We start from the raw sequence: 26055 nt of genomic DNA on the forward strand, positions 1-26055 counted from the left end.
AGGTGACCTCATCCTCCTTTCTGCAGAAGGAAAGGCTGGGCCGCTGACTCTGCAGTAGCCCAGCCACCAGCGATGGCTTCCCTCCAAACTTAACCCAGATGGACAGGGGCATAGCAGCTCTTTCTTCTCTCGGCTTTCTAAGATGCTTCCCTTTCTCCCCAGAATAGAAGCAGGAAGGCCTGGGGTAGCTGCCTTGATATGTGGGCTGGTACAGCTAATTGCTTTGTTTTTACAGGACTGAACAGATTAGGCACATAGACACATTTACACTTATTCAGACACATGCTCCCCACACAGATATGCATGCACATATATGCATGCATACACATCAGTGCTCTTGAACTCACACATACACATGGATAGCTAACACTAGGCAACACTTTTACAGCACTGGGTTCCAGGCAGTTTTCCAGGTGTGGGCAAATGCCTGCCGGAGGGCCAACATCTAGCCTGCCTCCTGTTTGCGTAAATAAAGTTTTGCTGGAATGCAATCGTGCATTTTTATCGACTCAAACCATGAGTCATTGCAACAGTCCTAGTCATTATCTGTAACTGCTTTTGCAAAACCTGAAATATTTACCACCTGGCCTTTTTAAGGAAAAGTTTACCAACTCCTAAGTGCTTAAAAACTCCACAAAGCATTATATATTTTGACTCTAAGGAGGAATATACCTGTCAAAAAGGACTCCTGTGGTTAACGAGGCCCAAATTTATGATCAGTCTAGCAGTGCTGTTTATAGGGGACCTCTTATGGCGATGCATTTCAGGGGAGAGCCACAGACTGAACTGCCAAGTCTCCTGCACTGTGTTCCTACCAGCTCTGCTGACCCTTATAAAGGAATTCCTTGTATATATTTCAATCAGTGGGCTGAGGCAAGTCCCATCAAATTGGAGCTGCAGAGTTCTATCCTTATTTGCATCTTTATTTGGTGCCATAATGGCCAACCAATTAGGACATGTTATTCTGACTAATCCAGTGCAATTTGGACCAATCAAACTCTGCAAATTTAGATCCTATATAAAAACGGACCAATCAAGGACCAGAGTGCCCCTTCTTGGTATAAATAGGCCTCCTCTTTGTCTGGAGGAATGTACTCTTGGTACTTTTTTTTTTTTACCCATTTTATTATATAAACTATTTACCTGAATAAAGTCTCGCCTTTTACTGTACCCCAGATTGGGGCAGAGGATTGGTGGCAGTGCCCTTTTGATGGCAATTTGCTGCATAACTAACCATCTGAAAATGGCTTTAAACCAACCACCACCATTCTCCCACAATTCTGTGTGTTAACTGAGATCTGCTGAGGATTTTGCTCAGCTGGGACCACAGTCTTCTGAGGATCCACTGAGATGGATTATCCTGTCCAAGAGGGCTCGCTTGATGGCAGGCAGTTGGTACTGTGGTGGGTTGTGAGCTCAGCTGCCACTGAGGACCAGCATGCCTCAGTTTCCCTCCCTGTGGCCTCACCTTTTGACTCTAGCTTCTCATCGCTTGGTCCGTGGGTTCTGAGAGGGAGCGTTTCGAGTGTGCAAATGCAGAACTGCGATCTTTCAAGGCCCAGATTCTACTGGTCAGAATGAGTCACAAGTCCAGCCCAGATTCAAGGGGAACTGACATGGACTCCCCCCCACACACCTATCACTCCATGGGGAGAATGGCAAAGAATTTGTGATCTCCTTTAATCCACCATGGTAAATACTTGCCTTCATTTTAGACAGGGAAACTGAGGCACAGAAATGTTAATTAATTTGCCCACCAATATCCAGCTAGTAACAAACACCCTCGTACACACACAAATATGCACATGCTTACATGGTGACACATTATACATATATCCCTCGCATACACATCCACAATTTACATACCTATGTACACATACTTAGTCATTTGTTCACATTCTCATATAGACAGATCCTCATGCAAAGTCACATACACATGCATTTATATTTGCACATAAGCATTCACAGACTCACTCCACTGCGGTAACACACACATACACACACACACACACACACACACACACACACACACGTTTTTGACATTCACACACTCAGAGACACCCCGTCCAATCTCACATACATAATCACATGAATACTATTATGAGTACATGAATACACATATGTCCACACTGTTTCCTCCCTCTCCACTGACCACAGTAATTTGCTGCATGGATGCAGGAGACCTTTTTCTTTCCCTATTACACAAGGTGTTCTCTTGGTGCCAGAAAACCCTCCTGCCTTCCCACTAAGTGCAGCTTCCCTCTACCACAGAGAGGCCCATAGGCTCAGGACCCTGAATCCCCAGCCCTACTTGCAATGGCCATGGCACTTAAAGCCCAGGCACCTCAGTCCATTTGGATGTGGAGGAAAATAAAGCACAAAGTTAAGTTGCCATGTTCCCCAGCAGGAGCTGAGAGCGCGCACTGGCCTCCCAGTGTTCAGCTGGGCCAGGTCTAATGAATGAACAAATGATTTGAAGCCCTTGTTCAAAATAGAGTTTAAAAAAAACAACTTTATTTTAGGAGCAGTTTTAGGTTCACAGCAAAATTGAGAAGAAGGCACAGAGATTTCCCATATCCCCTCTGCCCCCCACACATGCACAGCCTCCCTCATTATCACCGTCGCCCACCAGAATGGTACACTTGTTACAATCGCTAAACCTACATAGACACATCATAATCACCCAAAGTTCACAGCTTACATTAGGGTTCACTCTGGCCTCGTACATTCTATGGATTCGGACAAATGTGTAATGACGTGTATCCATTATTATAGTATCATACAGAGTAATTTCACTGCCCTAAAAACCCGCTATGCTCCATCTATTCATTCCCCCCAACTCCTGATCCTTTTAATGTCTCCATAGTTTAGCGTTTTCTAGAATGTCGTATAGTTGGAATCATACAGTGTGTAGCCTTTCTAGAGCAGTTCCTTCCACTGAGTCATATGCATTTAAGGTTCTTCTGTGTCTTGTCGTAGCTTCTTCCTTTTCGGTTCTGAATAATATTCCACCATCTGGAAGTTCCACAGTTCATTTATCCATTCATGTACTGAAAGACATATTGGTTGCTTCAGGATTGCTTTTTTGTTAGTAGTTGTAGAGCTCAGGTGGGACAGAAATGCTCCCCAAGCCTTATGAGCCAGACACCAGGGATGTCAGAAAGAGACACAAGATGTAGAGAAGAAACATCCACCTGTACTCCTTCATTGGGGGACCATCTATCACAGCCATCTTTAGCCCTAGCCAGTCATTATGGTGACCTAAAAATTTAAAAATACCAGCACCTGGGCCTCACTACAGAGACTGTGATTCACTTGGGTGCAGCCGGGGAACAGGACTTTTGAAAGCTCCCCAGATCATTCTCATGGGAAGGCAGGGTCAAAGGGCCCAAAGCAAGGCCAGAGCAACTCGGCTAATGGCGGGACCCCTCAGGGAAGTGACATCAGACTGAATTCAGACTTGGGAAAAGGACTTGCCAGGCAGAAGATGCAATGTGGTTTGATTTCAGAACTTTGGGAAATCTTTTTGTAACCGGACAATCAGTGGGTCCAGGCTGCCTGTCACTACTTGAGCCAATTCAGCAGAGACAGGTGTTGAATCATATATGAGCGTTTATTCCAACACTGCCGACAATATGGGAGAGCAGCAGGTCATCCACAAACATCTGCTCTGCCCCCTATCAAAAGCTAGCTGCTTATATTGGAACAAGGATTACAGGGGGAAGTAGGCAAAAGGGTATGCTAGATGGGCAGTTTACAGGTGATGCGGGCTGGGGGTTTGCAAAGGCCTGTGGGTATGCAAAGGACTGGGGGTCTTCAAAGGGGTGGCACTCTGGTTTCTGCAACAGGTTGTTAATCTTTCTATGATAATAGGCAGCTCCCTGATGTGGAGGATGGATGCCTTTCCAGGTCCCACATGCAATTCCCAGCCAGGTTAGAATGTGCATTCTTTAATCAGAACACCTCAGTCAAGGTTAATAGAGCTTGATTAATATTTCATACAATTATAGCTGATCCCCGATATTCTATTTCTGCCCCTATCATGTTTGCCTCTCTGACTCACAGTTTCCTCAACTGTAAAATGGGAACCAGCCTCTTGGGCCCTGTGCAGATTAAATAAAATAAAGCATGCAAGATATTTGGCATAGAACATAATGAACACTCATGAATAATTTTAAAAAAGGTGCCATTTGTTGATTGCTCGTTATGTGCTTGGCACCTTGCTAAAAAGTGAGTGGCTCCTTTGGGCCTGGGCTGTGCCTGCAGAAGCAAGTGAGAAAAACGGAAAGGTCTTTGGACACCCCTAGATCTTCTGGGCCAAGCTTCCTGGGGGAGCAAGCTGGAAAGAAAAGGGCTGCCCTCACAAGGCCCCTCCCACTTGCCTTGCCCATCCTTTCAGGACAAAAGCAGGTTCCCCTGACATCATGTTTCTGCCTGGAGGCTATGGTGTTAGGGACAATGTCAGGATGTGGGCTTCTAACTTCAAATTCTGACATCAGCCTGATTGGAAAGGGCCTGGCCTGGAGCTGGGACTTCCCTAGCCAGGGCCTCCAGGAGGACTGTTCATCTTGCCTCCAGTTCTGTTCCCAGAGTGACTCTCACAATACACCCGGCATCACTCAAAAGGTGAATTAACTCCTTGGATCCTCTGAGGCGACCACCCTAGCAGCCAGATACTGTGGACAAAAAAGGGCCACAGACTAAACCCGACAAGCTCCGGGGAAGCCTTACAAACTCAGAGACCAAAAGTAACCACATAGGATGAACTGAAATGAAAACTTCCTAACTAAGTGATTCATGACAGGCAGTCACATCCTAAGCCAGCGTCTTCCTTAACAAAGGTCAGCCTTTACCTTAGCTGAGCTTGGCTATGGTCATTTTGTGTCTATGATAACATACCTTTGAAATGTCAGAGTAATCTCCTTTTCCCGACCCCTCAGGGCCCCCATGGCACCAGAGCGCAGACCACACAACCCTTATTGTTATCTTGTTTCCCAAATGCCATATCTCTATGCGCTGTAAATGTTAACTATTAATTATCCTGTACCCACCAATATAAAATATCTTCTCCGTTTCACTTTAGCCAGCCCCAGATATTTTCCCACTTTGCTTTCTTCTGCCCCTTAATATACCAGCAATGGATTTCATATAACTCTCCTTATGCCTGTCTCCTCCTCTGATTCTAATGTATAGAATAACCTGGAAAACTGCCATTCTCCACAGCATTTTCTCAACCTGTTGAGATTTTGCTTCCTAGCAATTGCCATCCATTTGGGTCAAATAAACTCATAAAAATTCTCTGCGGGTTTAGACATTTCTTAAGTCAGCAGTGCCATTGTGCCCTTCTTGTAGAACAGTGTTTCCCAAACTTTTGACATATGTGTACCCCTTCTATAATTTCCATAACACTGAGTACCCCTCGTACTCATGTAGAATTAGGCGCAGCTAAGCACTGTGCAGTGCATATCCCCACCAAACTCTTCCCGTACCCCTGGGGGTACGCGTACCACACTTTGGGAAACACTGTTGTAGAAGAAGCAAGCTCAGAGAGGTAAAGATATTTCCCCAAGGTCACACAGCTGTTGAGCATCAGAGCCAGGATTGGTGCTGGTTCCCAGCTTTGAGCTCTTCCTCACAAGCCTTGTGTAACGTTCAGAAGAGCCAGATGTGGGCTCCTGTATTTAGAATCCTCATTAGCTACATTAGGAAATCAGGGCTTTGAATGGCTGAATGGCTTGCCAAGGAGAGAGCCAAAAAAGAAGTTTAAGTTCTTGGTATGGAGAGCCAGCTCTTGGTACTGAGTTTCCCCAGCTCCAGTCCTTCAGGTACCACCTTCATAGTCTTTGCTACATCAGCGTACCTTATGTAGTTATTTTTTTCTTTTTCTAAAAATATATTTTTTTAATTGATTTCAGAGAGAAAGAGAGAGGGAGAGAGAGATAGAAGCATCAATGACAAGAGAGAATCATTGATCGGCTGCCTCCTGCATGCCTCACATTGAGGATTGAGCTCACAACCCGGTTATGTGCCCTGACTGGGAATCGAACCGTGACCTCCTGGTTCATAGGTCGACACTCAACTACTGAGCTATGCTGGCCGAGCAATCTTTTTTCTTAATGTTGCTGTTTTTCTTCTGGTCTCATTCCAAACAATATCTGTAAAATATTGACTGCACTCTCACAATACACCCGGCATCAGGGAGAGGGAGAGGGGAGCTATGACGGGGGGGTGGGGAGGAGAAAAGAAACAACTGTAATAATCTGAACAATGAAGGTTTAATTAAAAAAAGAATATATGCACCCCTATGTTTATTACAGCATTATTTACAATAGCCCATTAGTAGATGAATGGATAAAAAAGCTGTGGTACATTTACATGTGGAATACTACTTGGCCATAAAAAGAAGGAGGAAATTCTACCTTTGCAACATCATGGATGGACCTGGAGAGTATTATGCTAAGTGAGAGAAAGACAAGTACCCTAGGATTTTATTTATATGTGGAATCTAATGAACAAAATAAACTAACAAACAAAATAGAAACAGACTCATAGATACAGAGAACAGACTGACAGATGTCAGAGAAGAGAGGGTAGGGGGATTAGGTGAAAAAGGTGAAGAGGTTAAGAAAAACAAAACAGACACAGGCTGTATGGTGATTGCCAGAGGGAAAGGGGAGTGGGGGAGGTGGAAGAGGACAAAGGGAGAAATGGTAGCAGAAATAGACTTGACTTTGGGTAGTGAGCACACAGTGCAGTATGCGGATGATGGGTTATAGAGTTGCACACTTGATACCTGTATGGTTTTATTAACCAACTAAAGGCTCAGTGCACAAAATTTGTGCACTTGGGGGTGGGGAGGTCCCTCAGCCTGGCCTGAGCCCTCTCACAGTGCGGGAGCCCTCGGAGGGATGTCTGACTGATGGCTTAGGCCCACTCCGGGAGGGGAGCCAGCAGTTAGACATCCTTAGTGCTGCCACGGAGGCGGGAGAGGCTCCTGCCACTGCCACTACACTCGCCAGCCACGAGCCTGTGGGAATGCACTGACCACCAGGGGCAGCTCCTGTGTTGAATGTCTGCCCCCCTGGTGGTCAATGTGCATCATAGTGACCAGTCATCCCGTCATCTGGTCAATTTGCATATTAGCCTTTTATATATAGGATGTCACCCCAATAAATTAAAGAAACCTCAAGAGTTTCTCTGACTAGACATGAATTCCACCTTTACTGAGCTTGTAGTTGAGTTAGATTGTTTCTCCTCACCCCCCCCACCCCCCAATTCATGTGTTGAAATTATAACTCCCAGTGCTCAGAATGGACCTGTGTTTGGAATGTTGATTTTCCAACTCCTTTTTTTTTTTTTATGTGAGAGAGAAATAAACTTTTATCTCAGCCTTGTTATTTTCAATTTTTTGTTATAGGAAAGGGAATCTAATCCTAACTGATTTAGCTGCTTACAAAAATAAAAAGATGTTACATTCAAATCCAAATTTCTGTCTTCACTTGAAAAATAAGCTCACTTGAAAAATAAACTCTGGCCACTCTGGGCCCACATTTCTCTGTGGCTCATTGGGGTTGGGGGTGAGGAGAGCCCCTTTATTCTGGGCGTGAACTCCCGCCTCCAGTTCATAGGGTTCTCGCTGATCTCAATTGATATCTTACATCTCCCAACTTCCACATTTATACTGCCTGCCTGCCTCTGCAGGCATTTCCGTTTGTGACCTCTGACCCATCTCCTCTGAGCCTCAGTTTCCTCCATGGTGAAACGGGGCTAATAGGACCTCCCTTTTAGGCTACTGGAAAGTGGGAAGATTAAATGAGTTACTATTGGGGATAGATGTAAAATACCGAAGTGACATTCACAAGTCTCACTGTTATTGTTACCATCATCGTCTTCATCTATATGGGAAAGAATGTGACTTTTTTGGTGGATGATCTAAAATCAGACGCAAAAGCAGGGGAACAGCTCAGACTCTGGTAAGCGTTTCCAGCATGTGATCACGCCTGGAACAACTTCTCTTTTCAGCCCAGGGACAGTTTCCCTCCCAATGTTTATGTCATCTCTCCCTTTAAAAGTGTTAGCAGCTTCTTGCATCTGTAAAGGATGGAGCTGCTTTTGATCTTTCCATCAGCTCCCAGCTTCTCCCTTCCGAAAGGCAGGGGCCACCCTTGGCTTCTGTCCTCAGCCCCAGATCTGTCCAGCCCAGGCCCGTCTGCCATCACTCCTCTGTGGGGCTGGAGCTGAGGGCAGAGCCCACTGAGGAGGGGGCTTCCGGGTGAATCCACAGAATGAGGGAGAGGAGGCTTTTCCTTTGTGTCTCATTTCCCTGAGGCCGGGACCTCCCGAGGGAGAGGCAGTAAAAGGAGGACATTGTGTGGCCTAACTCAAGGTGGAAGGAGGCAGACACACATAGTATAGGGAGGTCTGGGGTTATGCTGTAGAAGTCACCCTCAGCGTGTGCAGTCTTGCTGTGCTGACCTCCTCTCTGCGAAGGCTGCCTTCTGTGAGCACCTGCACCTCCAGACTTGGGGGTGGGGGGTTCTTAACTGGCTGCAGCAGGTCGCTCCATTGTGTGCAGGACCAGAGGCGTGCTGGAGAGTCAGGCCCTGGAGCAGCCGTCAACTGATGACGCTGGGACTGGTGGAGAGACACCCAGCTCCCTCGCCTTGCAAATAAGAGAGCTCGGGATGCGAGGGGTGTGGGAGAAAGGGTCTGGTAGAGACCAGGAAGGAGGCCCATGCTAAGAGAGTGAGCTGACTGGACGAGGGAAGCCCCTCCCGCCTCGCCCATGCACTTCCTGTTGAAGTGGAGAACTCGTGGGCCTGTCCTCGGGCTGCAATCCGAGCCTGCTTGGTAGGCCGACAACCAGGTCATGCTGTCCCTGATGCACCGGGGTGCCATGGGGACCGGGGGGAGGACAGCGGTCAGGAGCTCAAGCTCTGGGATCAGATCTTGTTTTTCTGACTCACAAGCTGTGTTGATCGTCAGCAAGTCTTTTAAGCCCTCTGAGCCTCAGTCTGCCCTCCCGGTATCCCTGTGGTGAGCATCCCTGCCCCCATCTCCGTGGACAATGGACAGGAGTTTCTCCAGAGCACATCCCTGCGGTCCGGAGAAGCTGGGTGGTAGGAAGTGGGCGCCTTCAGTGTAATTAATGAAGGCCAGGGGCGCTCTGCAGCGATGAGCGGTTACACTCCCACCCGGGTGTGTGCTTCCTCTGCTCCTGGGCGTCTTTATGCAGCACAAGATGCACGTTCCTCAGCTTGCTTTGTTTTCCCCTTACTATGTGCGCTGCAGATATTTTTATACTGTATCAGCCATCTAAATATGCCTCGTTTTTAAAACAACAACAACAAAGTTTTATTGAGTTTTAACATAATTATAGAAAAGTGCACAGTGGGATGAATTTCCAGTGAAAACCACATGAGTAATCAATGACTACATAATGCTCCCCTCACCCCAAAAGCCCCCTGCCTTCCCCTTCGCGCTCCCTGCCAAAACGCCTTTGTAAACAATTTGTAGTGTGTGTGTGTGTGTGTGTGTGTGTGTGTGTGTGTGTTTCCTTTGGATAAACAGTATGTGTCAGACTATCTGTGTTGTTGCCTGTAGCGACATTTGGCAATGTCTGGAGACGTTTGTGGTTGTCACAGCTTGCAGAGGGGATGCTGCTGGTATGTAGTGGGTGGGGTCCAGGGATCTGGCTACACAGCCTGCAACTCCCAGGACAACCTCACGGCAGAGAACACCAAACCCCAGTGTCAGCGGTGCCAACACTGAGAAAGCTGTTGTAGACCAGGCTGAGAACTTTGGATTAGATGTATGTTCAGATTAACTAGATCCCGCCAAACTATTTTCCAAAGTGGTGCACCTTCCTTCTTGATTAATGCTTGCATCCTTTTCCATTCCATGGGCATCATTTTACCAGTTCCCATTGATTAACTTTATAGAGTTTACCACAATCTTTCGACCTTTTCACCAGTGTCAAAATGCGAACCCTGGTCACAGTGTATTTAGAGAGAATATCGTGTGTATATATAAACACACAAACTCTCTCTCACACACACAGTCTCTCTCTGGAGACGCCCGACAATGCAAACAGGACCAGAATTAATGTAAGCGGAATTTCCTTCACCCCAGCATGTCGAACATGGAACTGACTTACAGAAATAGCTCCTGTCATCTTGGCTTCTGCTGCGGGTCCTCATCGAGTGCAAGCGGACACACGATCTGGAAAGATAAACAGGAAATGCCTGGCTGCCTGGGAAGATGGGGCAGGCCTCTGTTCCACCCAGAGCTGGGACCCGAAAACGCGCCGTGTCAGCCCAGTGGCCCCAGAAGACCCGAGCTGACCTGCCTCCGCCCACAGGCAGGACTGACCAGCTCCGAGGATGATTTACAGGCTTTGCTCTGACTGCTTCATGTGAGCTAACTCCGCTTTGAAACGACTCTCTGGCCTACAGGCATCTCCATGCCTTTTATCTTTATCTAAAATGCAAACAATGAGCAATGCTTTGATTTCAACTGCACTGCTTTAAACTATAACGACATAATATGTCCTTATCGTTTTATCAGGCCTAGTTTTTCAAGCAGCTGGCATAACAATTTAAAAGAATAAACTCTAAACAAATATTACAGGAACAATAAAGTCAATAGAACAGAAATTTTAAAATTTGCATCATATAAAGGAAGACAAAGCCCAGACTCATCCAGTTACTTTAAAATTTTTTAAAAATATGTTTTATTGATTTTTAGAGTGAAAGGAAGGGAGAGGGCGAGAGAGAGAGAGAGAGAGAGAGAGAGAGAGAGAGAAGAGAGACAGAGAAAGAGAGAGAGAGAAACATTGATCAGTTGCTTCCCCTTTACACCCTGGCTGGAGACCAAACCTGAAAGCTGGGTATATGCCCTCACCAGGAATTGAACCAGCAACCTTTCAGTGCATGGGATAATGCCTAAGCCACACCAGCCAGGGCAGATGCAACAGGGACCAGAGCATTCTGAGTCCATAAAGATGTCAAAAAATAAAAAGATAAATACTGGTAAGTGATTGTCTTACTCTGTAAATTTAAACTGAATGTAATCAGCCATATAAAAGAGCATGGACCTTTTTTTTTCCCAGGCGGCTGCCGAAGATGGCAGAGGGGCAGGTCCTGGTGCTAGATGGTGGAGGCCATCTCCTGGGCCGCCTGGCTGGTGGTTGTGCGTTGTGAGGGCATCAGCATTTCTGGCAATTTCTACAGAAACAGGTTGAAGTACCTGGCCTTTCTCCGCCAACGAATGAACACCAGCCCATCCCGCGGCCCTTACCACTTCTGAGCCCCCAGCCGCACCTTCTGGCGGCCGGTGCGAGGCAAGCTGCCCACAGACTGAGCGCAGCAGGCCGCCTTGGGCCGCCTCAAGGTGTTTGACGGGATCCCGCCGCCCTACGACAAGAAAAAGCGAATGGTGGTTCCCGCCGCCCTCAAGATTGTGCGTCTGAAGCCTGCCGGGAAGTTTGCCTACCTCAGGAGCCTGGCTCATGAGGTTGGCTGGAAGTACCAGGCCGTCACAGCCACGCTGGAGGAGAAGAGGAAGGAGAAGGCCCAGATCCACTACTGCAAGAAAAAGCAGCTCATGAGGCTACGGAAACAGGCCGAAAAGAACGTCGAGCCAAAACCGGTTTAGCTCAGTGGATAGAGCGTCAGCCTGTGGACTGAAAGGTTCTAGGTTTGATTCCGGTCAAGGGCATGTACCTTGGTTGCGGGCACATCCTCAGTAGGGGGTGTGCAAAGAGGCAGCTAATTGATGATTCTCTCTCATCAATGTTTCTAACTATCCCTCTCTCTTCCTCTCTGTAAAAAAATAAAATAAAATATATATATATATATTTTTTTTTAAAAAGAACGTCGAGAAGAAAATTGACAAATTCACAGAGGTCCTCAAGACCCATGGACTCCTGGTCTGAGCCCAATAAAATTGACTGTTATTCCTCATGCTTGGCCTGGCCTGCCCTTCCTCATCGCTGCCCTAGGATGTGGGGAGCCCCAGGGGTTGTTCCGGGGCCACGGGCACCTTACCCTGGGCCTTAGAAGGCTGGGGACACAGAAGGCTCCTTAGTCACTGCTATTTAAAGAAAGGCCTTTCGAAAGTTTTACGTGGCCCTGTCAGTTGGGCATACTTTGCCTGTGACCTACTCAGAGTTTTAGGAAATCAGCAGCTGGAACAGCTACCGTATTTTTCGGACCATAAGATGCTCCGGACCATAAGACGCACCAGTTTTTAGAGAAGGGAAATGAAGAAAAAAAGATTCTGAAACAAATAGTGTCCTAAAATATTTTATGTTCATTAAAACCCAACATCACAGTCATAAACACATGTAATCAACCCTGTAAAGTAAACAGCAGCATTTAGAACCATTTTAGAGCCGGGCAAGCACACAGAGACCACACAGAGTCGGGCAAGTAAAAAAACTTTTTTTAAAAAGTATATGTGTAGGCTATATTTGGACCATAAGACGCAGGGACTTTTCCCCCCCACTTCTGGGGGGGAAAAAGTGCGTCTTATGGTCTGAAAAATACGGTAGTTGCCTTCAGCGTTTCTAAGCTGGAAAACTAAACTTCCCACAAGATACTAGCTGTTAGGATGTAGCAAATGCTCGGGGGCAGGATGGACCTGGGATTGTGCAGAGGGATTGACAGATGCACCAGCAGGATGGCGATCACAGTCTCCGGCATCGCACTTGCACGTTCCTTTACCTTGTGATCAGAAAATGAATAAATTATTTTTAAAGGAAAAAAAAAAAGCATGGAAATAGAGCTGCAGAGAGACAATTTCGATCTCCTCCCACTGAGTGTAGGATCAGACAGTAGAGAAAACAGGACAAACAATTCCTTCCTCAAGATGCCATAAAAAGAAGGATGCCTTAAGAGGAAAACCAGAAAAATGTTTAAAATACGAATTTCTTAATTTTTGGGTTGGAAAAGTGGGGCGTCTTATGCATGGGGGTGTCTTATAACAGAGAAATATGGTACTTATTTATTTTTAATATATTTTTATTGATTTTAGAAAGGAAGGGAGAGGGAGACAGAAACATCAATGATGAGAGAGAATCATTGATTGGCTGCCTCCCACACATCCCTCACTAGGGATTGAGTCTGAAACCCGGCATGTGCCCTTGAATCAAACCCAGAGCCCTTCAGTCTGCAGGCCTACACTGCCCACTGAGCCAAACTAGCTAGGGCGGACACCTTAAATTTCTTTAGCAACTACCAAGTGCCAGGCTCATCGTAGGGCATTTTGCGTAATTGTGAGGGGGTCTAGGTTGAAGTTAAGAGAGTGGCTGATTTGAGCTCGCCCTGCTTCTTACTAGTCATATGACTTTAGGCAATTATTTAACTCCTTTGAGCCTCAGTTTCCTCACCTGGAAAAATGGGCAGATAATGGTGCCAACCTCAGGGGGTGCTGTGGGGGACTCAGCAAATTGATGCCTGGGGAGGACTTAGCACAGAATCTGGCCAGGAGGGTGCCCATTGATGTGTTCTTAGTATCAAGAACCCTTGGTGATAAAAAATATGTAGTATAGCCTGGCCAGCATGATTCAGTAGTTAAGTGTTGACTTATGAACCAGAGGATCATGATTTGATTCCAGGTCTGGGCACATGGCCACTCTCAGTTCCTAGTAGGGGACATGCAGGAGGCAGCCAATCAATGATTCTCATCATTGATGTTTCTATCTCTCTCTCTCCCTCTCCCTTCCTCTCTGAAATCAATCAATCAATCAATCTATCTATCTATCTATCTATCTATCAATCATCTATCTATATATTTTAAACAATATGTGGTATATACATAGGAGGAAAGCTTATTCATCCTTTTTTAAAAAAATATATTTTTATTGATTTTGTCCAGAGAGGAAGGGAGAGAGATAGAGAGTTAGAAACATCAATGAGAGAGAGTCATCGATCAGCTGCCTCTTGCATACCCTCCACTGGGGATATGCCCACAACCAAGGTACATGCCCTTGACCGGAATCGAACCTGGGACCCTTCAGTCCCCAAGCCGACGCTCTATCCATTGAGCCAAACCAGTCTCGGCCTTATTCATCCTTGATAAAGAAGAAAATCCTGCCATTTGTAACAACAAGAATGGAACTAGAGGACATTAAACTAAGTGAAATAAGCCAGACACAGAAGTCAAAAATTACATGATCTCATTTATGGTGGAAGCTGACATAGCCAGATCCGTGGAACAGTGGTTGCCAGGGGGCTGGAGGGAAGGACAAAGGGGAGATGTTGGTCAAAGGGTACAGAATTTCAGTTGTGCACAGTATGTTCTGGAGCTTTTCTGTATAGAACAACATAAGGCCTGTGCCTAAAAATACTGTATTATTACTTAAAATTTTGCTAAGAAGGTAGATCTCATGTTAAGTGCTCTTATCACAAAAGAGAAAAAACGCAAAGAGGGTAGAAGGAAATGAGGTGATGGATAACGTTATGGCATTGATAGTGATAGTTTCATGGGTGTATATTTGTCTCCCGATGCATCATATTGTGTACATTAAATCTCCATATAGATATAGATTTAAAAATCCTCAGTGAGACCAGAATGGCTAGCTCTGAGCCTCAGGTGGGACCACTCTCTCTTCCCCCCTTTATAAGCCTTTCTTCTCCCCAGCCCTGCACTTCCCCAGATCTCTAGTTGCCCTGTGGTGATGTGTGTGTGTGTGTGTGTGCGTGTGTGTGTGTGTGTGTGTGCGTGTGTGTGTGCGTGTGTGTGTGTGTGTGTGTGGTGGGAGCAGGGGGTGGGAAGAGGAAGGTAAGAGGAAATAACCAGGACAGTGGCTGGAGTTCAGTAAACAAGCTTCTGTGAAGTGGGCAGAAGGGCCCCGCTATGAGCTGTCTACTTGGTTTTCACTGCAAGCTTCATAATAATCCTTCCATTTTTATTTATAACATGTTCCCCTGTCCACGAAGCTCACATCTGCCTGCTAATTGCCACACTCCACTCCTCTAGCAATTCTGTGAAGGGACAGGATTCTCATCGCCATTTTATAAATTAAGCAAAAGAGGCTAAAGGTCACCCAGCAGAGCAGACACAGAACCCAGCTCGTCTGGCACAAGTTCAGGGCTTTCCTCTCCCACATCCTGCTGCAGACCAGCAGCTGATAAAGCTGTTTCTGAAATAGTTTAAGACCTAGAGCTGGAAGCAAACAAACAAACAAACAAACAAACATTTTTGGCCAAGAGAGGTTTTGAAAAATAACATGTCAAATCCTTGGCTTTTCTCCTGATGTGGCTGCTTGTCCCTCATCCACTATTATCTTCACCCTGCTATCCAGAAACAAAGCAGTGGACTAGTTAACTCATTCATTCATTCATTCATTCATTCATTCATATAGTTCCTATTATAGATGGAACTAGAGGCCTCATGCATGAAATTCATGCACTGGAAGGGGGTCCTCAGCCTGGCCTACGTTCTCTAGCAATCGGGGACCCCTCAGGGAATGTTGGGCCTAAGCCTGCAGTCAGAAATCCCTCTCCCAATCCAGGACGCTGCAAGCACCAGTGACCATACTTTTCATACAGGTGAAAGGCTTCTTGCTGCTGTATGGGCAGTTACATTTTTTTTGCCCTGATTATAAAAAGTAATACATAACATGATCCCTCTGAGGCAGTCGTACCATTTTCCCCATCTTATGGATGGAAAAATTGAAGCAGAGAGAAGTTAATTGGCTTTGTTACACACTTATATGTCAGAATCAGGGCTGACCACATGCCAGAGTCCATGCATGTCATTGCTGCATCATCCTGTTTTTCCAGTGTTTGAGTAGCCTTGCCAGGTTTTAATTTTTAAATCTAAGAGACTGTTCCCAATATATAAGGTAGAGACCCTAGGCCTGGTTGGTGATTAGGGCCGATCTGTGGGGTGACTAGCAGGTAGGGGTTTGGGAGGTGGGGGGTACCCCTGCTGGCACCCGCTTTGGTTGGTGACCTGGTGCTGCCTGCTGGGGTGGCGCACTCAATGCAACTCCTGCATTGAGTGTCTGCCTCCTGGTGGTCAGTGCATGTCATAGCAACCGGTTGTTCAGCCAGTTGTTCCACCGTTTGGTCGATTTGCATATTAGGGTTTTATTATAAAGAATCGTATCTGCCCTTCTCTCCCCAGTTCATATGCTGGAAGTCCTAATCCCCAATACTCCGGAATGTGACTGTATAGGGAGGGACAAAAGTAGGTTTCTAGTGGTTTGCATGGAAAACAATAAAATAATTATTAAATAATAATATAAGAACCAACTCTGTATTTTTCGTACTCACAACTATAAACCTACTTTTCTCCCCGTATTTGGAGATAGGGCCTTTAAAAAGAGATATTTAAGGTAAAATGAGGTCATATTGGTGAGACCTAAACCAATATAATGGGTGTCCTCACAACGAGAGGAGAGTAGGACACAGACACATAAATGGAGAGGCAACCATGTGAGGAAAGAGCAAGAAGGTGGCCATCTGCAAACTAAGGAGAGAGGCCTCAGGAGAAACCAGACCTGCTGACACCTTGACCTTGGACTTTCAGCACTTTGAGAAAGAAATTTTGTGTTTAAGATTCCCAGGCTATGGTATTTTGCTGTGGCAGCCCCAGGTGACTAATCCACTCAGACATTCCTTCATTCCCACTTTTATATACACCTTTCTTCCTGCAGGCCTTTACTTAACTGTCACCCAGCAAGGCTTCCGTAGCACCCCTAGTCCCTTCTCTGCTTCATTTTTCTCTAGCATTTATCACTATCTGGAAATCCATATATTTGCATGTTTATTGCCACACAACAAGGGGAGGGATGTTTGTCTGTTTTGTTCACTGCTGCATTTTCAATGCCAAGGGCACAGTAGATGTTCAGTAAGTGTATATTGAATGAATGAGGTCATGCACCCACTCTACCAATCAACAGCATCTAAGCTATGCTTTAGCAGCAGTACTATGTCAGGGGCTGGGATATACCCGGGGGCCTAAGAATCTGTTTCCTATACTGGATGAGAGATACCACGTAGTATTCATTTCTGTAACCTCCACATCCACCGTGGGGTTGGCCTGGAGGCAGAGCTGGACCAATGGTTGTGGAATGACTGTGTGTTGGGAGAAGGACCTGACATACCCTCACACCTTGCTCATGAGGGTGAATGGCCTCACTGTGGGGTCATGATGTGGTAGGTAATTTATTACTTATTTCTAATGAAGTGCCAAAGTCGGCAAACAGGAATAGAGGATGTAGCCTCCTCCTCCATTACTTGATTCAACTGCATGCTCCTGAGCATGAGTGATGCTTTGCAAGGAGAGACATGCCCAGAATTCCTAGAGTGATCCACACTGCCCACCCTCCTGGCTTCCTTCCATCCAGGGCTTGGGGGACGTTGAGCTGTTGTTTTAGAACTACATACATTTGCCTTTAATTTTACCCACGGAGATACGTTTACTGAGGTGGAAGACCAGCAGGGATGGAAAAAGCATGAGCACGAGGACACTTTCTGGGGTGATGATGATGACCCGTGTCTTCATAGGGGTTTGGATGGCACAGCTGTGTGCCTTTGGATAGGGTGCTTAAGATTTGTGCAAAGCACTCTATGTAATTTTACTTGTAAACAAATACGTACTCTAGGGAGTGATAACCTTGGTGAAGTGTTTTTTTGTAAATATGTTTTTATTGATTTCAGGGAGGAAGGGTGAGGGAGGGAGAGATAGAAACATCAATGATAAGAGAGAATCATTGATCAGCTGCCTCCTGCACGCCCAACCCTGGTGAAGTATTTAGAAGGAAGCCAACAATATCTGCAACTTCCTTTGGAATGCATCAAAACTTAGATGGATTAACAGATGGAAATTGGGATGGGCAGATTCGTGATAAAGGATGAAGTAAAATATTAGTGATAGAGCCTACGTAGTCACCGTAAAATTCTTTAAACTCTTTGGCATGTCTGGAAATTTTTATGACCAGACATTGGGGGTGGAAAGCATGAGCAGAGCACTCCTTTCTGGGAGGGGGGGACACACAGGTCTGTTGGACACGGTAGTAAGGGAGCCGGACAGGGAGTGAGACTGAAGTGCCATTTTCAGAGTAGGTTCCACCTGCTCCTGATTTGCTGCTCCTTGATTAGAGAGTTGCAATGGTGATGGCGTCTTAAACAGACAGACCTGTGATACCCAATTTATTCCAATGCGTCTCAATTTATACAGTGGGTTGCAGGTACTTTAGCAAGCCTTACAGTATTTCTAATATTTAATAGAATCATTATCAATATTAATAGAAATTAACAGTCTTTCTTGGAATTCGGGAACACTTATTCACTTATTCATTTTTCACCCACTCATCTCCTCTTTCCTTCTTTCTTCCTTCTCAATCTTTCTTTCATTAACTCCTTTAAGCGCTCATTCATGTAGAAGCAATTCTATGATTGACATCATAGAATTAGTATCAGACAAGTGAAATGTGCAGTAGTGTTTTTATATTAATAATGTGTTAAAATCCACACAGCCTATGTGCTGTCCTTTAAAATAATAAAGTTTATTTATGCTTCTTAATCAGTGACACATCTGGACAGGGTTGCCAGATATAGGAAATACAAATACAGAACCCTAGGTACATTTGAATTTCAGATGAACAGTAAATACTTTTTAGTTTAAATATACTCATGAAATATTTGGGATATATTTATACTAAACATAATCATCATTTTTCAGAAATTCTATTGTAAATGGACTTCCTGAATTTTTATTTGGCAACCCTACATGCAGACTCATCTCATGTATATTCCTTGTAAAGTAGTAACCTGGAAAACATTAACATTGATTTTTTTAAAATCTTTTTACTTTGCAATAATTTTGTATTTACAGAAAAGTTGCAGTGATAGGCCAGGCAGTTCCAGCAGGCCCTTCACCTCGTTCTCCAACGTTAACATTTGACAAAACCCTGGTGCATTTCACAAGACTGAGAAATCCATCGGTTACAGGAGGATTCACCAAGATCCACACTTTATTCGGACTTATCCTACTCCTCCACTGGTGTCCTTTTTCTGTCCCAGGGTCCAATCCACACCGCATTTAATAACTGACTTTCTTTTAAAGTGCCATAATTTTGGAAGTGAGGTCGGGTATGTTTATTCGCCTTTCCTTTAAAAAAGGCAACTTTTTGAGATTTTTTTAAATGACTGTTGTAAATTTTCATAGGCTAGCAAATGTTAGTAGGAGAACCATCGCGAAAAGAATTCAATCTTGAAGCACTGATTACTTCCTAAAAGGTTTTTGGTTTTGTTACAGCCTGGATGTGCTATGGGAGTGAATTGTATGCGTGAATGTCTCATGTAGCTGAGCCGCAATTATAGCAGCATTATTTATTGAGCAATTACGATGTGCCAAACATTGTGATGTTATTATTATCAGATCAAGAGCCCAGTGAGGGCAGAGACAATCCTTTACTCGTGTTGGCAACCCCCGCATAGTGTAAACATTTACCAAATAAATGAGGTATATAATTGTTTGCCCCAAGTCCATCACAACCAGTTTAACTGGTTTAGACGTTTAGATTTTTCATTAGTCAGATGAAGCTAAGTTATACTGTGGTAATAAATGAATTCCTGAATCTCCTTGGCTTACCAAATGTTTGTTTCTCATTTCTGCTACCTGTCTAACTTAGGATAGTGGGGGCAGAGACTCAGGCTGACAAATGCCCATATACCCCAACCTCTGCATTCTTGGTCCCCAAAATAGAGTAGGAAAGAACTGAAGGCTGCACCCTACTTTTTTTTTTTTTTTAATCCTCACCCGAGGATATGGAGAGAGAGAGAGAGAGAGAGAGAGAGAGAGAGAGAGAGAGAGAGAGAGAGAGAGAAAGAAAGAGAAAGAAAGAAAGAAAGAAAGAAAGAAAGAAAGAAAGAAAGAAAGAAAGAAAGAAAGAAAGACTGATCACCTGCCCTCCCATAGTCGCCCCAACTGGGGATTGAAGCTGCACCCTAAGCATGTGCCCTAACCGGGAAATGAACCAGCGACCCTTTGGTGCACAGGACAATGCTCAACCAACTGAGCCACTCCGGCCGGGCTGCACCCTTCCTCCTAAAGACATTGGTCGCTTGTGCCACAGCCCTTTGGTTAGATAGAGTTAAATGGCCTCAGCTAGCTGCAAGGGGGCTGCGACTCCACGAAAGGGAGAAACGAAAGGGGCTGGCTTGGTGCTCACATGGCATCGTGTGCCATGTGTTAATTACTCTGGTTTAAGTGGAGCATACCGGTGATGTGCGATAACCTTCTCCAAGGCGGAGAGAAATCCATTTCTGTCCACTTGCCAGCAGGGGTTGGCACCAAAAAGGTGCGCTGTCAGGACCTGTGGACTGAATAAATCAGACGAACGATCGCCTAGCTTTGGGAGGCACACGCTCTGAGTCACGTTTAATTCCCTTACTCCCAGGCAGAACCCTTTCAAAGACCCTAATTAGATTCTTAGAAGAAATAATACCCATCAGGCAAACAAATGACAGGAGGTTGCCTGTGGAGCAAAACTCGGGCTGGGAAAATGCAATAGGAGGGTCCATTCCCCGGGGGACTAGACAGATATGAGGGGGAAAGGTCATCCACTCACAGCGGGCACAATGCCCACAGACAGTGCCCTTCAAGGACCAGCGCCCTGCTCGCTGTTCGTCTGACAGGGAAGAGAGGACATGCTTATGGAACTGCAAGGACACTCTGTTTCTGATCAATTAAGCCTCAGAGATAAATTAAGTTCTGATCAATGAAGCTCCACATTGTTGGCAAGGGCTGTGTTATGCGAAATACGGGGAATTCCAGAACCATCTCTATGCTGCACTTTGGCAAAGCACCAGCCGTTCACCTTGGTGCTCTGGCCCGTTCATCATCCCCTTGTGTGGATGCACACGGGTTGTCACAGTATCACAGGGTGTCACCTGGGACCTCAGAATCATTTGAGAACAGCCAGCTCAATTTGCAGACGAGGACAATGGAGACCAGACAGGTTACACCCAGCACAGTTTAATGTCTGTCGATAAGCAGGCTGTGCACGCGGAACTGAGAGGGTACCGTTAACACAGGCTCCGTGTGAGTGACGCCTCCGGGGATAGTCCTGTTTCTTCCTCGGTGAACACAGAATGACCTCTTGTTGATTTGAATGAAGAATGTGTGTACATTTCAAGTATCATTCAACTGAGATGATTTGAAGAAGGTTAGCATAGTTTTGTAAATTGTAATTCTCAGAATCCTGACGAGTCCCATATTTTTATTTCCTTTTTAAAAAGTCAGGATTTTATTGCAGCTACAAGTAAGAGCTCCGACTCTGGAATCAGACAGAAATGTGATCTGACTCCTAATTAGCTACGACCTTAGGCAAATCACTTTAGCTCTCTAACATCAGGCTCTTCGTTTGTAATATGAACATAGTATTATGCCTGGGTGGGACAATGTTACCTACAAATTACCCATTTTCCCCACTCCAACCTGGCTTCTTTACCTACTCTGGATTTGTTGTAGGCAGGAATGGGCTTGCCTTAGACTATGGATCATGATTGGGTACAGGGCAATCAATCTTGCAATCCCATTCCCTGCTTTCTGAGACTCCTTTGCAGCTAGGGATAGCCATGTGATCTGTTCTGACCAATGGGAGTATTGCTTTCACTTTCAGGAGATTCAATTACACTTGGGTTCCATTTCATTCTTTAAAGAATTAGATAGGTCTTGAAGGTGGAGTCCAGTTGGTAAGAGAATCCATCTGTGCCAGTGGCTCTCTTATATGACCTGGGGCTAGACACTTGCCTTTGGGATCTTGGTTTTCTCATGTAAAGTGAGGAGGGTTGGATAGTGCCTGGCAGATTATTTATTTATTCGTATGTAGTATAGGCAGAGAGTACTCTTCAGACCTCAAGCCTGGCCACTCACTGCCCAACACCCTTTTAGCTTCTCTCCAAGGGGAAGGTACTAATGGGCTCCCTCAGAGTCTGGGACACTCCTAGGGCCATGTGTCTTAGTGTGAGGGGGCCACTGTGTGGCAATGGCTGTAGCTCTGCTCTGCCTCCTCCCCCACTTCTCAAGGCAGGGTAGGACCATGGTCTAACACCTGCATGAAATTTTGTACATTCCTTTAAACATTGGCTACAGGATTGGGTTATATATTAAAGTTGATAAGACTCTAAGACTAAGTTCATGGTTGGGTTGGGGGATTAGGAAAACTGCTTGAGTCTGGAGTTTAAACCAAGTGCTCTAATTTAATATTTTTCTAGAGAGTTCTGCATTTGGTGATTATTAGGCCCAGGGTCAACTTTTAATAAGCGTCCAACCTACTATTCCTTTAATATGGTTCCCTGAGGAGTGGGGTGAATGGGAGGGAAAGTATAAGGAGATTGACAGGGGCAAGATACAGGCATCCCTGGATCCTAGTTTCAATAGCATCAACAATATTAGCAAAATCTCAATGCAAACTAATTCCTATTAAACTTTTAACAAATATTTCACAAACAGCCATTTTATGCTATGCCAGCCATCTCTGATGTTCTAAGATGCTAAAATTTTCTACCCCATTGATCAGGATCGACATTGAACCCCAAATTCCCATCTTCCCAGTGGTTTGTGATTTCTACTCCTGAGACTGAATACCAGTGGTGACTCCAATGAACAGTGTTTTAGGAGGGCTGGGAAATCCCCATATGTCAGCACAGCCTCCTCTCCAGTGCTCAAAGCCATCTCCAGCCCTTCCTTTCTCTGCAGAATAGTTTGCACTTTCAGACCTCCCATTTGGTTTATTTAGGAAAATTTGTGTCTTGAGCTTCAGATCTTAACTCTGAACCCACTAATATCTAGAACAATGGGTAGTTACATCCATTTGACATTGGTCCTCACTGAAACCACTTAGGTTGGTGTATCTTTGATTACCCTCCCCATGATAATCTTCAAGTTGATTAATTTTAATGGAATTTGAGCCTGCAAAAGGCATTAAAATGCACTTTAAGATAAGAATGCTTTCATTCACTCTATGTCCAGCATCCAAGACTCTGTGGGGTCGGAAATGGGATGATCAAACTTTATTTGGTGTAGCAGAAAGGGCAGGAACTGTGCTCACTGTTACACCTGGATTCAGATCCCAGCTCTGCCACTTATGAGCTGTCTGATCTGGGACAATATCTCTTGGCCTCAATTTTTTCTTGAAAAGTGGGTATTGTATTAAAGGGCAGTGTTTGGGCACAGAGTACGTACTCATAAAATGAAAATGTTATTATTAAACACTATCAAGTGGCAGCAGCCATGGTGATTGGGGCTCCATTCAGAAAGCCACTCATCATCTTCAACAAAAACTGCTGGACAAAGATTAAGGTATACATTACAAGACATACTTTAAGAATAACACTCTTAAATTGTATATCTCCTTTTCCTCACAGAGCCTCTAGACTCAGAGATATTCGGATTTCAGCTTGCAGGAGGAGGTGCTTTTTAAAGTTTCTAATAATGGATAAGAGTGGGGCTGGGGTGAAGGGAGAAGGGTGCAGGAGTGACTCAGGGAAGGAGATGAAGTACTGGAGTCCTCTAGGTGGGATAAGGAAGAATAATTTATATCATGAAGACAATGCCCATTTAATAGCCATGACACAGAAACCTCTTTTCAGAAAGATCTCATGCTTGGTTCGATGTGCTGTCATTATCATCTTGAAATTATTAATAATTTTAATTAAGGGCCCTGAATTTTCATTTTGCACTGAGCTCTGAAAATGTGTTTATGAGGCCAGTCCTGCATAAGGATAAGGGTGAGGAATGGAAGGGGCTAGAGGTATCCCAGAATCAGCACTTTTTGATCCTCTTGAGAGGAAGGAGGACTTGGATATGTATGGGAGTCTAAGAATGGGGAATCTTGTTGCCCCTGACTGAGGTGGATCTGATATGACCAGGAAGGCTGTTGGGGAGTACATGAGATTTGGTTGGAAAGTTTGTGAGGAGAACATTCTGAGAAAAGGGAAGTGTGTGGAAAGCTGCCTGCCCTGTTTATTGGAATTACAACTTAGGGGAGTGTTGAAGGTGGCACCTCTAATTATGCCTTGACTTTTCCAAACAGTCCTGTGCATATGCAGACCCGCAGGTGCCTATTGGAATCTTTATGCCTCATCTTTGGGTGCTCTTGCCTAGAGAACAATGCAAACACATGTTCCCCCAAGATTACTCATCCCACTGATTGTATCTAAAGATAATAACTTCAATGAAAGCCTAAGGAGGCAGGCAATGGGGGCTGTCTGGTTGCTATAGCCAGGCAGTCCCTTAGCTTCTGTTTCACAGAAAACGTTCTTTCAGAGTAATCCATTCATCTGTGGCTCAGGGTCTGCTAGTCAACCCTGGAAGAAGGCATTTCCCTATGAGCAACTGTTAGACTGGCACCTATGGCAGATTTATGCCATCAGAAGTCTGCACTGGCTGCCCTCACTCATAGGACATTTTGCTCTATTATGATTTTTTCCTGCACATTGGAATAATATAATAACTATATACTGCTTCTGCCTTCTCAGCATCCTTATTTCCTTTGCAGGAACTCTCCTTCTCTTTTCCATGTGTTTCCAGGGGAATTGTTATTCATGGTGTGCCGTCCTCAGCCCATGGACAGGTGACCCATGCTGGGCCAATCACAGGGCTACATCCCCCCTCAGGTCTGTGAGGGAAGCAGGGTGGCAGTTTAGGGGCTAGCAAAGTTGAAATCATCTCCATCCTCTGATTGCATTGATATGGAAATTGTAGGTCACTGAAAGACAGACTAATCAGAGTAGTTCATTCTTCCTTAATTCTCCGTGATCACAATGCAACTGTTCCTGTTGCTGCCTGAATGTGGGAATCATCAATTGCTCTGATGGGCACAGATCCCTGCAGCTGTGCAGCTCACTCAGGGAGGGGGTCAGACAACACAGAGCCTGAAAACATAACCAAGAAACCACTGCAAAAGTCCAGGATAGCATCACCCCTTTTACTGCTATAGGAAAGAAATAGGCCTATTTGTTTTGTTTATATAGTTAGTTAGTTCATTGATATTATTTGGGAACCAATAGGTGCTTTTCTTTGGACTTCCATGGAAACAGCTATCTAAAAAGTAAGGAAGCATAATTCTTAGAGAATTTAAGAGAAGATCCTTAAGACATGGAACCATGCAAGGGCTTTTAATTTAATTTTATTTTATTTAAAAAATCAGCTTTGTAGACATATAACTTGCATACCTTAAAAGCCACTCATTTTAGGTGTACTATTTAATGATTTACCATCACAATTTTAGAACATTTTCATCTCCCTCCCTCAAATTTCTTGTGCCTATCTGCATACATGCCCCATCCCCACTCCCAGCCCCTGGCAACGACTAATCTACTTTTTCTCTCTATAGATTTGCCTTTTTTGGATATATCTTATAAGCAGAATAATATAATACGTGTTTGGTTTTTGTCTGGCTTCTTTCATTTAGTAAAATGTGTTTGAGGTTCATCTATGTTGTGGTTATATGAGTAGTTGATAGTTCCTTTCTTTTTATTGCTGTAAATTACCCCATTGTATGCCAACACCACATTTTGTTTTATCCATTCATCCATGTGAGCATTTGGGTTGTTTCCACTTTGGGGCAATTATGAAAAATGCAACTCTGAATGTTCCCATACAAATCCTCACATAGAGCGATGGCTCTTTAGACAATGCTGGATTCTTCTTTCTCATCACAGTGAGGCAAGCTCTTTCTTAGGAGAACTTTTGTGAACCTTGCTTGAGAATAATGGATGAGTAACACTCATCTGCTACTCTTGAGAAGCCACAATTGTTATAGAGAGTGTCAGAAGGTCTTAGTCCCCAAATAAGGGATTTTCCCATATTTCCCTTAGCAAGGCAGGACTAACACCCAAAATGAGCCAATGAGTCCTTTGATTGATCCGTATATGGATATATGGAAAGATCTCTTTTCTCATCGGGGTTGCTGTGCTGAGAAAATGTAAATTTGGTGTTCACTAGTGCCACTTGTTCTCTATGTGGAAGGAGACTGTCAGCAGAATTTATTCAATAATATAATACTTCTAGGTGCGAGGCACTGTCTATGTA

General features: G+C 44.7%; 1 protein-coding gene and 1 pseudogene across 2 annotated transcripts in view; both read left to right on the forward strand.

Moving 5' to 3' along the window:
* COQ7 (coenzyme Q7, hydroxylase) overlaps positions 1 to 25158 on the forward strand; it is a 75595-nt gene extending 50437 nt beyond the window's left edge. The window contains exon 7 of the mRNA XM_036409253.1: positions 24521 to 25158. The gene's annotated coding sequence lies outside the window, so the exon portion shown is untranslated. The remainder of the gene's footprint in view (positions 1 to 24520) is intronic.
* LOC118702822 lies at positions 11103 to 11963 on the forward strand (annotated as a pseudogene). Its single transcript, XR_004982854.1, has 2 exons — positions 11103 to 11626; positions 11868 to 11963. The product of XR_004982854.1 is annotated as a 60S ribosomal protein L13a-like (transcript).
* Positions 25159 to 26055: the final 897 nt, after the last annotated feature.

This window comes from Pipistrellus kuhlii, unplaced genomic scaffold (assembly GCF_014108245.1).
Source record: "Pipistrellus kuhlii isolate mPipKuh1 unplaced genomic scaffold, mPipKuh1.p scaffold_m20_p_4, whole genome shotgun sequence".
NCBI lineage: Eukaryota > Metazoa > Chordata > Mammalia > Chiroptera > Vespertilionidae > Pipistrellus > Pipistrellus kuhlii.